General features: G+C 48.2%; 1 pseudogene; it reads right to left on the bottom strand.

Moving 5' to 3' along the window:
• Positions 1–1575: 1575 nt before the first annotated feature.
• On the bottom strand, positions 1576–5438 carry LOC147119592 (uncharacterized; annotated as a pseudogene).
• Positions 5439–10706: the final 5268 nt, after the last annotated feature.

Raw genomic sequence — 10706 nt, forward strand, 5'->3', positions numbered from 1 at the left:
TTCAGTTCCACACTCACTGGGACCCTGAAGCCCCGCCAACTTGTGGTTCCTTTGTTCCAGTTCTGACGAAAGGTCATCGACCTGAAACGTTAACTGTTTCTCTCTTCACAGATACTGCCTGACCTGCTGACAACATTTTGTTCCTTTTCTTTACAAAGATGGCAGCGCACGCGCTCTATCACAGTACCAAGCAAGATGGCGACGCACAAACCCTCAGCTTTCCTTTACAAAGATGGCGGCCGTTAATCTGGGCCTTTTCCTGGGAAAAAGCCTCCGAGCTGGAAACGCGGAACCTATATGTTCTCATTTAGGGCTTGCGGCCTACACCAGATACTTATGAAATCCACCCACCAAGTGCATTACCTTCCTGCGCCCCGCTGGTTCGTAATCGGCGTAAATCGCATCTACAGCTTTTCTCCGCTTGTCGCACTCGCCGTCCTGGATCAGAATGACAGTGCGCATGCTCCAAATATAGCCGGTCACTGCGTCTGCGCACTGGGCTCCTCCCGTGGGACTGGGGCACATTCTCCCCCCGCAGAGCATTCTGGGGAAGCCCCCCGCCATTGAAATCCCCGATTAGTAAATGGAGAATGAGTATCTGTGACACCATTGAGAGAAAATTCATCAATAATTCACACTGAAACCCAAGTGCACGGGCACTCTGTCATGGTTCTGTCCTGGATGTGATTAATAACAGATTCCAAACCCCTGCAGACATATATGAACTCACTGGAGCCTCAGCAGGTGGGGTGCATTTCTTCCCACACACAAGATATTGAAACATCCTCTCTCCAGCGTCAATGCGCTGATCGTGCATCAGCTGCTTTGAACTTGAAAAGTTTTTCTCACAGTCAGAGTATTTACAGCAACTGTTCTCAATGTGGACATTCTGGAGCGTCAACAGTTGGAACAACGGAGTGAATCCCTTCCCACACGTGACGTATCTAAACTGTCTCTCTCCGGTGTGACTGCTAGTGTGTCAGTAAATGGGGAAGGGGGAGGGTGAGAACAGAATATTTAGAAAGGAATATCATTCCACTTTTAAATGAAACCTTCATCACACTGCAAAATTCTGAAGACTTTCAATATGAAACAAGCAAGTCAAATGGATCATCAAAAACAGTGAGACATTTTAGAAAGGCTCAAGTCACTGAAACAGACAGGTTTACAATCACTGCACAGTACAGAAGGGGGCGACTGTTAATGGGAGCTCTGTTAGTGAAGTCCGCCGACACTCCAAGGTAAACGGGTCTGTCCCTTTAACTATAAATAGACAGAGAAAGGGGAGTCCCTGTCCCTTTAAATATCTGCCCCATTCCCCCAGGCAGTGGGAGGAGGAACAGCGCGCGGTCTCTTTATATCCTGACCCAGCGGGCCCCTTCGGATGGGCTGCCGCAGGGTCCTAAAGGCCACAGAAATTTAAATCCATCGGGTTAAACAGAACTGAAAAGAGCTCACACAAAGTGTTTGTTATATGTGTGAGTGTGTAAACAAAACACATCATCCTTAATGTGTGCAAGCACATTCCACAGAGATAAATTATCTTCACCAATTATTTTTCAGCATTTTATTTCCTTTTATTTAAAATGTAACTTCCGAGCGTTGAATCCCTTTAACATTTATTGATAACCCATTGTCTTGTGGGCTCTTGTTTAGAAAGTGATGACACACTGACCATTCCGTTCCCAAGGTGAGCCTGTCTGTCCGCAGTATTCAGTGGGAGGGCAGCACGGTGGCATAGTGGTTAGCACTGTTGCCTCACAGCGCCAGGGACCCGGGTTCGAATCCGGCCTCGGGTGACTGTCTGTGTGGAGTTTGCACATTCTCCCCGTGTTTGCGTGGGTTTCCTCCGGGTGCTCCGGTTTCCTCCCACAGTCCAAAGATGTGCGGGTTAGGATGATTGGCTATGATAAATTGACCCTTAGTGTTAGGGGGATTAAATACATGGGGTTACGGGGATAGGGTGGGATATGTGTTGGTGTAGGGGTTACAGGGATCGGGTGGGATATGTGTCGGTGCAGGCTCGATGGGCCGAAATGGTCTCTATCTGCACTGTGGGGTTTCTGTGATTCTGTGATTCTGTGAAAGGGGATTAAATCACACCGACGATAATGAGCAGCCACCCACCAGTCTCTGCACTTTATTGTCCAGTGATCACCTCACCATCACACAGAAGCTCCTGATATAAACCTCCAGTGTGTGATGATTGGTGAAGGGTCAGTGGTGGAGTTCCGCAGCGGGAGTGATCCTGGAGTAACCCCTGTGGATGTTCTGGGTCATGAATTTTTAGTTATTCTGGTGTCGAACACACATACATCTATAAAACAGGGATTTCCTGGAAACTCACTGCAGGTCCTTCTTTATCTGGAGATCAAATGTCTGTTGTATAATTGTACCAGCAGTTAACAGGCTCCTGTGAACTCCTCCATCTGCTATTTTAATGCAGACTTTAATCAATTTATTTTAAACGGGTTTATTTTAAATGAGCTAACACCAGCCTTAAAATGGTAGACTCAGGACTGACACACACACATTAAATCCTCGTGGAATAATTACCAGTCATTTTTAGACTGGAAACATAACCCTGCCGTTTCACTTTCAGTCAGGAACAGATCGCAGTTTGACACCAATCTCTGATTTGACAGCACGTTTCCAGCATTTACCGCTGTTCTTCCTGACTCTAAACACAGTTGTAAAGGAGCCCTCAGTTCCATGTTCAGGAGCTCTGACCCATGGAAGAAAGCGGCTGGGACACATTCCTTACAGGCCTCAAGATTAACCTGCACGGGGACTTTGCTGTCAGTGAAGAGAGACGAGAAAGACCAAAGTGCCGTTTGCCCCTCTCAGTGTGGCCCTGAAGGACTGTGTCCAGGTTGTAGTTCTGTTCCTGCCATACGATCCTCCCCCAGATTGTCCTTTCTGAGCTCCAGCCAAGTGATGCTAAACATTCAGGTGGGAATGACAAAAATCTACAGCAATGGGTTTAAAGCAAACTGACTTATTTGACATATATCCAGAATATTCAACTCCAGCCCAGTTACAAGGATTATTAACATCAGCAGAAACAATCCCCAACTGTCAGAATGAACACGATTCAGTCCGGGATGTAATTAACAGCAGCAAAAACATCAGAATACAACCTCTACAGTCACTTGTGAACTAGCTGGTGTTTCAGCAGGTGGGATGACAGAGTGAATCCCTTCCCACACACGGAGCAGGTGAATGGCCTCTCCCTGGTGTGAACTCGCTGATGCACCACCAAGCGGGAGGAATGAGTAAATCCCTTCCCACACACGGGACATTTAATTGGTTTCTCTCCCCTGTGAACCCACTGGTGTTCCACCAGGTTAGGGACTGAGTGAATCCCTTGTCACACACAGAGCACGTGAACTGCCTCTCCCTTGTGTGACTGCGTTGGTGTGTCTGCAGGTGGAACGAGTGCCTAAACCTCTTGCCACAGTGAGAGCAGTCGACACAAAGCTGGGTGGGCGTGTGTGCTGTAAGGAGGATGCCGACAAACTACAGTATGATTTGGACAGGTTGGGTGATTGGGCAGATGCATGGCAGATGCAATATAACATGGATAAATGTGAGGTTATCCACTTTGGTGTCAAAAACAGGAAGGCAGATTATTATCTGAATGGCAATAGATTGGGAGAAGGGGAAGTGCAACGACACCTAGGTGTCCTTGTGCACCAGTCACTGAAGGTAAGCATGCAGGTGCAGCAGGTGGTTAAGATGGCAAATGGTATGTTGGCCTTCAAAGCGAGAGGGTTTGAGTACAGGAACAAGGATGTCTTGCTGCAGTTGTACAGGGCCTTGGTGAAACCACATCTTGAGTATTGTGTGCAGTTTTGGTCGCCTTATCTGAGGAAGGATATTCTTGCCCTGGAAGGAGTTCAGCGAAGATTCACCAGGCTGATACCTCGGATGGCAGGAATGACGTATGAGGAGAGAGTCGGTCAATTGGGCTTGTACTCGCTGGAGTTTAGAAGAATGAGAGGGGATCTCATTGAAACTTATAAAATTCTGGCAGGACTGGACAGACTAGATGCAGGGAGGATGTTCCTGATGTTCGGGGAATCCAGAACCAGGGGTCACAGTCTAAGGATAAGGGGTAGGCCTTTTAGGACAGAAATGAGGAGGAATTTCTTCACCCAGAGAGTGGTGAACCTATGGAATTCTCTACCACAGAAGACAGTAGAGGCCAATTCATTAAATATATTCAAGAAGGAGTTGGATATATTTCTTAAGGCTAAAGGGATCAAGGGGTATGGGGAGAAAGCAGGGACCGGGTACTGAACTTGGATGATCAGCCATGATCGCATTGAATGGTGGAGCAGGCTCGAGGGGCAGAATGGCCTACTCCTGCTCCTATCTTCTATGTTTCTATGTTTCTATGCCTCTCGTCAGTGTGAAATATCGTGTGCTTCTGTAGGCCAGATGAATTATTGAATCCCTTCCCACATATGGAGCAGGTGAATGTCTTCCCACCAGTGTGAATGTGCTGGTATGACAGCAGTTTGGATGATTGAGTGAATCCCTCCCCACACATGGAGCAGGTGAATGGCCTCTCCCCAGTGTGAACTCGTTGGTGTGTCAGCAGGTTGGATGACCGAGTGAATCCCTTCCCACACTCAGAGCAGATGAATGGCCTCTTCCCAGTGTGAGCTCGCTGGTGTCTCAGCAGGTGGGATGACTGAGGGAATCCCTTCCCACACTCGAAGCAGGTGAACGGCCTCTCCCCAGTATGAATTCGCTGGTGTGTCAGCAGGTGGGATGAATTATTGAATCCCTTCCCACACATGGAGCAACTGAACAGCCTCTCCCCAGTGTGAACTCACTGGTGTGTCAGAAGGTGGCACGACTGAGTGAATCCCTTTCCACACTCAGAGCAGGTGAACGGTCTCTCTCTAGTGTGAACTCACTGGTGTATCAGCAGCGTGGATGACTGAGGGAATCCCTTCCCACACTCAGAGCAGGTGGACGGTCGCTCCCCAGTGTGAACTCGCTGGTGTGTCAGAAGGATGGATGACTGAATAAACCCCTTCCCACCCTCAGAGCAGGTGAACGGTCTCTCTCCAGTTTGAACTCACTGGTGTATCAGCAGCGTGGCTGACTGAGAGAATCCCTTCCCACACACGGAGCAGGTGAACGGCCTCTCCCCAGTGTGACAGTGCTGATGAGTTTCCAGCTGGGACGGGGAACCGAATCCCTTCCCACAGTCCCACATTTACATGGTTTCTCCCTGGAGTGACTGCATTTGTGTCTTGACAGGCCAGATGATTGGTTGAAGCCTCGTCCACACACCGAGCACATGTCTAGTTTCTGCGCATTGTGATTGGTACATTTTCCTTCCATATTCAAAATCTGATGACATTCCGGTCCTGAGGAATCGAGTGACTCTGTCAGATCTTGACGTGATGTTTGTTTTGAGTTTCCCGTCTGCAAATCCTCCCCTTCTAACACCCTGTAAAAGGAGTTTACAAAAGTCATCTAATTGCAAAATAGTGCGGATGCTGGAAATCTGACCTGAAACGTTAACTCTGTTTCTCTCTCCACGGATGCTGCCTGGCCTACTGAGTATTTCCAGCATTTTCTGTTGTTATTACAAAAGTCATCACTGTAAGTACAGGACAGAAATTCAAAATAGACAATTAAGAACATAAGAAATAGGAGCAGGAGTGGGCCATTCGGTCCTTCGAGCCTGCTCCACCATTCAACATGATCATGGCTGATCTTCTACCTCAACTCCACCTTCCCACACTATCCTCACATCCGTTGATTCCCTTAGTATCCTAAAATCTGTCGAGCCCTGTCTTGATTATACTCAAGACCTGAGCAGCTACAGCCCTCTGGGGTAGGGAATTCCAAAGATTCACCACCCTCTGAGTGAAGAAATGTCTCCTCATCTCAGTCGTAAATGGCCGACCCCTTATTCTGAGACTCTGAGTCCACGTGTCTGTGGGACATTCTTTCCACTCTTGTTCCCCCAAAGCTGTAAATCCCCATCCCACACACTCTCCCTCTTCCTGTGCTGAAATCCAAACATATCACATTACCTTCAACTGTTTTTCCTTTTCTCCGAGGTTCCCTGTCAGAGACCACTGAACATTTGAACTAAGACTGACCCTTACAGGACTAGCAGCTTCGAACATGACATCACCACCTGCTCAATTGGATAAGGTATTTGGAAACGACCGGTGAGAGAGCTCAAGAGAGCTGTGAGATAATTGTAAGGACAGGACAACTGTGAGCAACATTATCTTTCTAATTAGAGTTTAGAACAAGGGCAGTGAAGATCTGAATGGCACAGAATCAAAGACAGACTCAGAATTAAATGTTTCATTTGTGGAATAACAATGAAATGATAAGAGAGTGAAATGTGCAATAAGATAATGAAGCAGGGACTGATACTAATCTCATTCACCCAAAGGGAAAACACATACTGGCGAGGAATTCAGTGAATTAACTGAGTTACCAGCAACTCGCCAAGGCTTCTCCGGCAGCACCTCCCAAACCCGCCACCTCTTCCACCTAGAAGGACAAGGGCAGCAGGCGCATGGGAGCACCACCACCTCCAAGTTCCCCACCAAGTCACATACCATCCTGACTTAGAAGTATATCGCTGATCCTTCATCGTCGCTGGGTCAAAATCCTGGAACTCCCTCCCTAACAGCACCGTGGGAGTACCTTCACCACACGGACTGCGGTGGCTCAAGAAGGCGGCTCACCACCACCTTCTCAAGGACAACTAGGGATGGACAATAAATGTTGGCCGAATTTTTACAGAAGTTCTAGGTTCTCATTATTTTCTCCTATCTGGAGTTGTTGTTAACTTTTGATGGCGTGATGTAATGTGAAAACAAGCTGATGATCACATATCAGGGCTAAGGGAAAGGTCTCTGAATTCATACAATCAGAGAAACTCTCAGCACAGAAGGAGGCCATTCGGCCCATCATGCTGTGCCGGCCCTGTGAAAGAGCCGTTGTTTTCAGTCCCACATTCCTGTTTTTTGTTTGTAACTCTCGAAGTTCCTCGTTCTCAAGTTCCTGTCCAACTCTCGTTTAAAATTCTTTATGGAATCAGCTTCCACCACCTTTTCAGTTCGAGGAGTTGAGATCCCGACCACTCGCTAAGTGAGAAAAATCCCTCTCCTCTCCCCTCTAGATCCTCCCTCTAGATCTTCTGCCAATGATTTTGAATCTATGACCTTTAGTTATTGATCCACTTTCCAGAGGGAATAATTTTTCTCTTTCTATTCTATCAAACCTCTCATCACCTTGAAAACTCGATTAGGTCACCTCTTAACCTTCTCTGTCCAAAGGAGAACAGTCCGAACTTTTCCAACCTCTCCTCATAACTGAGGTCCCTCATCCCTGGTAACATCCTGGTAAATTCCTCTGGACCCTTCCTAAGGCCCTTGCATCTTTCCTGAAATGTGGTAACAGAATTGTCCACAATACTCCAGCTGAGGCCTAACCAGTGATTTATAAAGTTCGAGCGTGATCTCTTTGCTTTTATATTCTGTTCCTCTATTTATAAACCCAGCCCCAGGACATCGCTTCAGGAGTTCCTCAGGGCAGTGCCCTTGACACAACCATCTTCAGCTGCTTCACCAATTACCTTCCCTACAACATAAGGTCAGAAGTGGGGATGTTCGCTGATGATTGCACAGTTTTCAGTTCCAGTCCCAACTCCTCAGATATTGAAGCAGTCTGTGCCCGCATGCAGCAAGACCTGGACAACATTCAGGCTTGGGCTGATAAGTGGCAAGTAACATTCGTGCCACACAAGTACCAGGCAATGACCATCACCAGCAAGCAAGAATCTAACCACCATCTCCTCAAATTCAACGGCATTACCATCGCCGAATCCCCCACCATCAACATTCTGGGAGTCACCATTGACCAGAAACTTAACTGGACCAGCCACATAAACACTGCGACAACAAGAGCAGGTCAGAGGCTGGATATTCTGCGGCGAGTGTCTCACCTCCTGACTCCCAAAAGCCTTTCCACCATCTACAAGGCACAAGTCAGGAGTGTGATGGAATACTCTCCACTTGTCTGGATGAGCGCAGCTCCAACAACACTCAAGAAGCTCGACACCATCCAGGACAAAGCAGCCCACTTGATTGGCACCCCATCCACCACATTAAACATTCACTCCCTCCACCGGCGTACCGTTGCTGCAGGGTGTACCATCTACAAGATGCACTGCAGCAACTCGCCAAGGCTTCTCCAGCAGCACCTCCCAAACCCGCGACCTCATCCACCAAGAAGGACAAGGGCAGCAGGCGCATGGGAACACCACCATCTCCAAGTTTCCCTCCAAGTCACACACCATCCTGACTTAGAAGTATATCGCCGATCCTTCATCGTCGCTGGGTCAAAATCCTGGAACTCCCTCCCTAACAGCACTGCGGGAGTACCTTCACCACACGGCTGCAGCAGTTCAAGAAGGCAGCTCACCACCACCTTCTCAAGGGCAATTAGGGATGGACAATAAATGCTGGCATTGCCAGTGATGACCACATCCCATGAACGAATAAAAAGAAAGAAAATTCTGCCCCTGGTTCCCCTCCCTCTCCTCCCCTGAACATGCTAACTCTGGCTGGGTTCAGTTCTACACTCACTGGTTCCCCTCCCTCTCCTCCCCTTAAGGTGCTGACTCTGGCTGGGTTCAGTTCTACACTCACTGGTTCCCCTCCCTCTCCTCCCCTGAAGGTGCTGACTCTGGCTGGTTTCAGTTCTACACTCACTGGTTCCCCTCCCTCTCCTTCCCTGAAGGTGCTGACTCTGGCTGGGTTCAGTTCTACACTTATTGTTTCCCCTCCCTCTCCTCCCCTGAAGGTGCTGACTCTGGCTGGGTTCAGTTCTACACTCACTGGTTCCCCTCCCTCTTCTCCCCTGAAGGTGCTGACTCTGGCTGGGTTCAGTTCTACACTCACTGGTTCCCCTCCCTCTCCTCCACTGAAGGTGCTGACTCTGGCTGGGTTCAGTTCTACACTCACTTATTCCCCTCCTTCTCCTCCCCTGAAGGTGCTGACTCTGGCTGGGTACAGTTCCACACTCACTGGTTCCCCTCCCTCTCCTCCCCTGAAGGTGCTGACTCTGGCTGGGTTCAGTTCTACACTCACTGGTTCCCTCCCTCTCCTCCCCTGAAGGTGCTGACTCTGGCTGGGTTCAGTTCTACACTCATTGGTTCCCCACCTTATGTGAAGTGTTTCAGGCACTTTGTTAAACACCCAACAGCAGATGCACATTAATCTGATGGTAGATCACTTACACGCGGAGCCAGTGGTGTGGAGTCTCCCGAGAGCCCAGCCACTTTATAGCCAGAAGCTGGGACACGGGAAAGAGTCTCATTAAAATCAGTGATATAGTTGTTCACTAAAAATAGTAATTTCACCTACAGACTCTCCCTGACCAGTCATCATTTCTCCTTCATTTACAGACGCTCCCTGACCAGTATCCATTTCTCCTTCATTTACTGATGCTCCCTGACCAGTCATCATTTCTCCTCCATTTACAGATGCTCCCTGACTAGTCACCATTTCTCCTCCATTTACAGACGCTCTCTGACCAGTCTCCATTCCTGCTTCATTTACAGACACTCACTGACCAGCCTCCATTTCTCCTCCATGTACAGATGCTCCCTGACCAGTCTCCATTTCTCCTCCATTTACAGATGCTCCCTGACCAGTCATCATTTCTCCTACATTTACAGACTCTCCCTGACTAGTCACCATTTCTCCTCCATTTGCAGACGCTCCCTGATCATTCTCCATTTCTCCTCCATTTACAGACGCTCCCTGAGCAGTCTCCCTTTTTCCTCCATTTACAGACTCTCCCTGACCAGTCTCCATTTCTCCTCCATTTACAGACGTTTCCTGACCAGTCTCCCTTTTTCCTCCATTTAAAGACGCTCCCTGACCAGACTCCATTTCTCCTCCATTTACAGATGCTCCCTGACCAGACTCCATTTTCCCCCATTTACAGACACTCCTTGACTTATCTCCATTTCTCCTCCACTTCCTCTCCCGGAGTTTACCGCGAGGCTGCTTTGTGGACTTTCTGTTGTTTGGTCTGCACCACAGATGGAACCCTGTGGGGTGGACCAAACATTGCAACATTTGGCAGTGAAATGGATTCACTCAGGACAGACAGCAGGGATTATTTCAGGAAATAACAGTGTAGTGAGAAAGGAAATGCAGTGGATGGTGTGTAGATGGATTGTCAGAAGGTGTTTGATAAGGTGCCGGACAGGAGGCTTGTTGATCAAATTAAGGCTGATGGTATTAAAGGGAGTGGGGCAGTGTGGACAGGAAGTTGGGTAAAGGGCAGAAAACAGAGAGTACTGGTTAATGGATGTCCTTCAGACTGGAGGGGTGTACACAGTGGTGTCCCCCAGGGTCAGTGTTGGGACCACTGCCCTTCTCAATATAGAGAAATGATCTGGGCTTGGGTATGTGAGGCACAAGATCAAAATCTCCAAATTATACCAAAATAGGGAGCCTGGCCAACTGTGAAGAGGACTGTAAGTGACTTCAGTGTGAATACACAGGTTAGTAAATGGGGAAGGTAGATGTCAGCTGAAATTTAACACAGAGAAATGTGAGGTGATTGATTTTGGGAGGAAGTAAATGGTAGGAAAAGTGCATTAAATGGAAAGTTTAAAAGGAGTAGAGGAGCAGAACAGT

Source organism: Somniosus microcephalus, chromosome 4, assembly GCF_052327205.1.
Source record: "Somniosus microcephalus isolate GS21.2 chromosome 4, FLI_Smic_1.0, whole genome shotgun sequence".
Classification (NCBI taxonomy): Eukaryota; Metazoa; Chordata; class Chondrichthyes; order Squaliformes; family Somniosidae; genus Somniosus; species Somniosus microcephalus.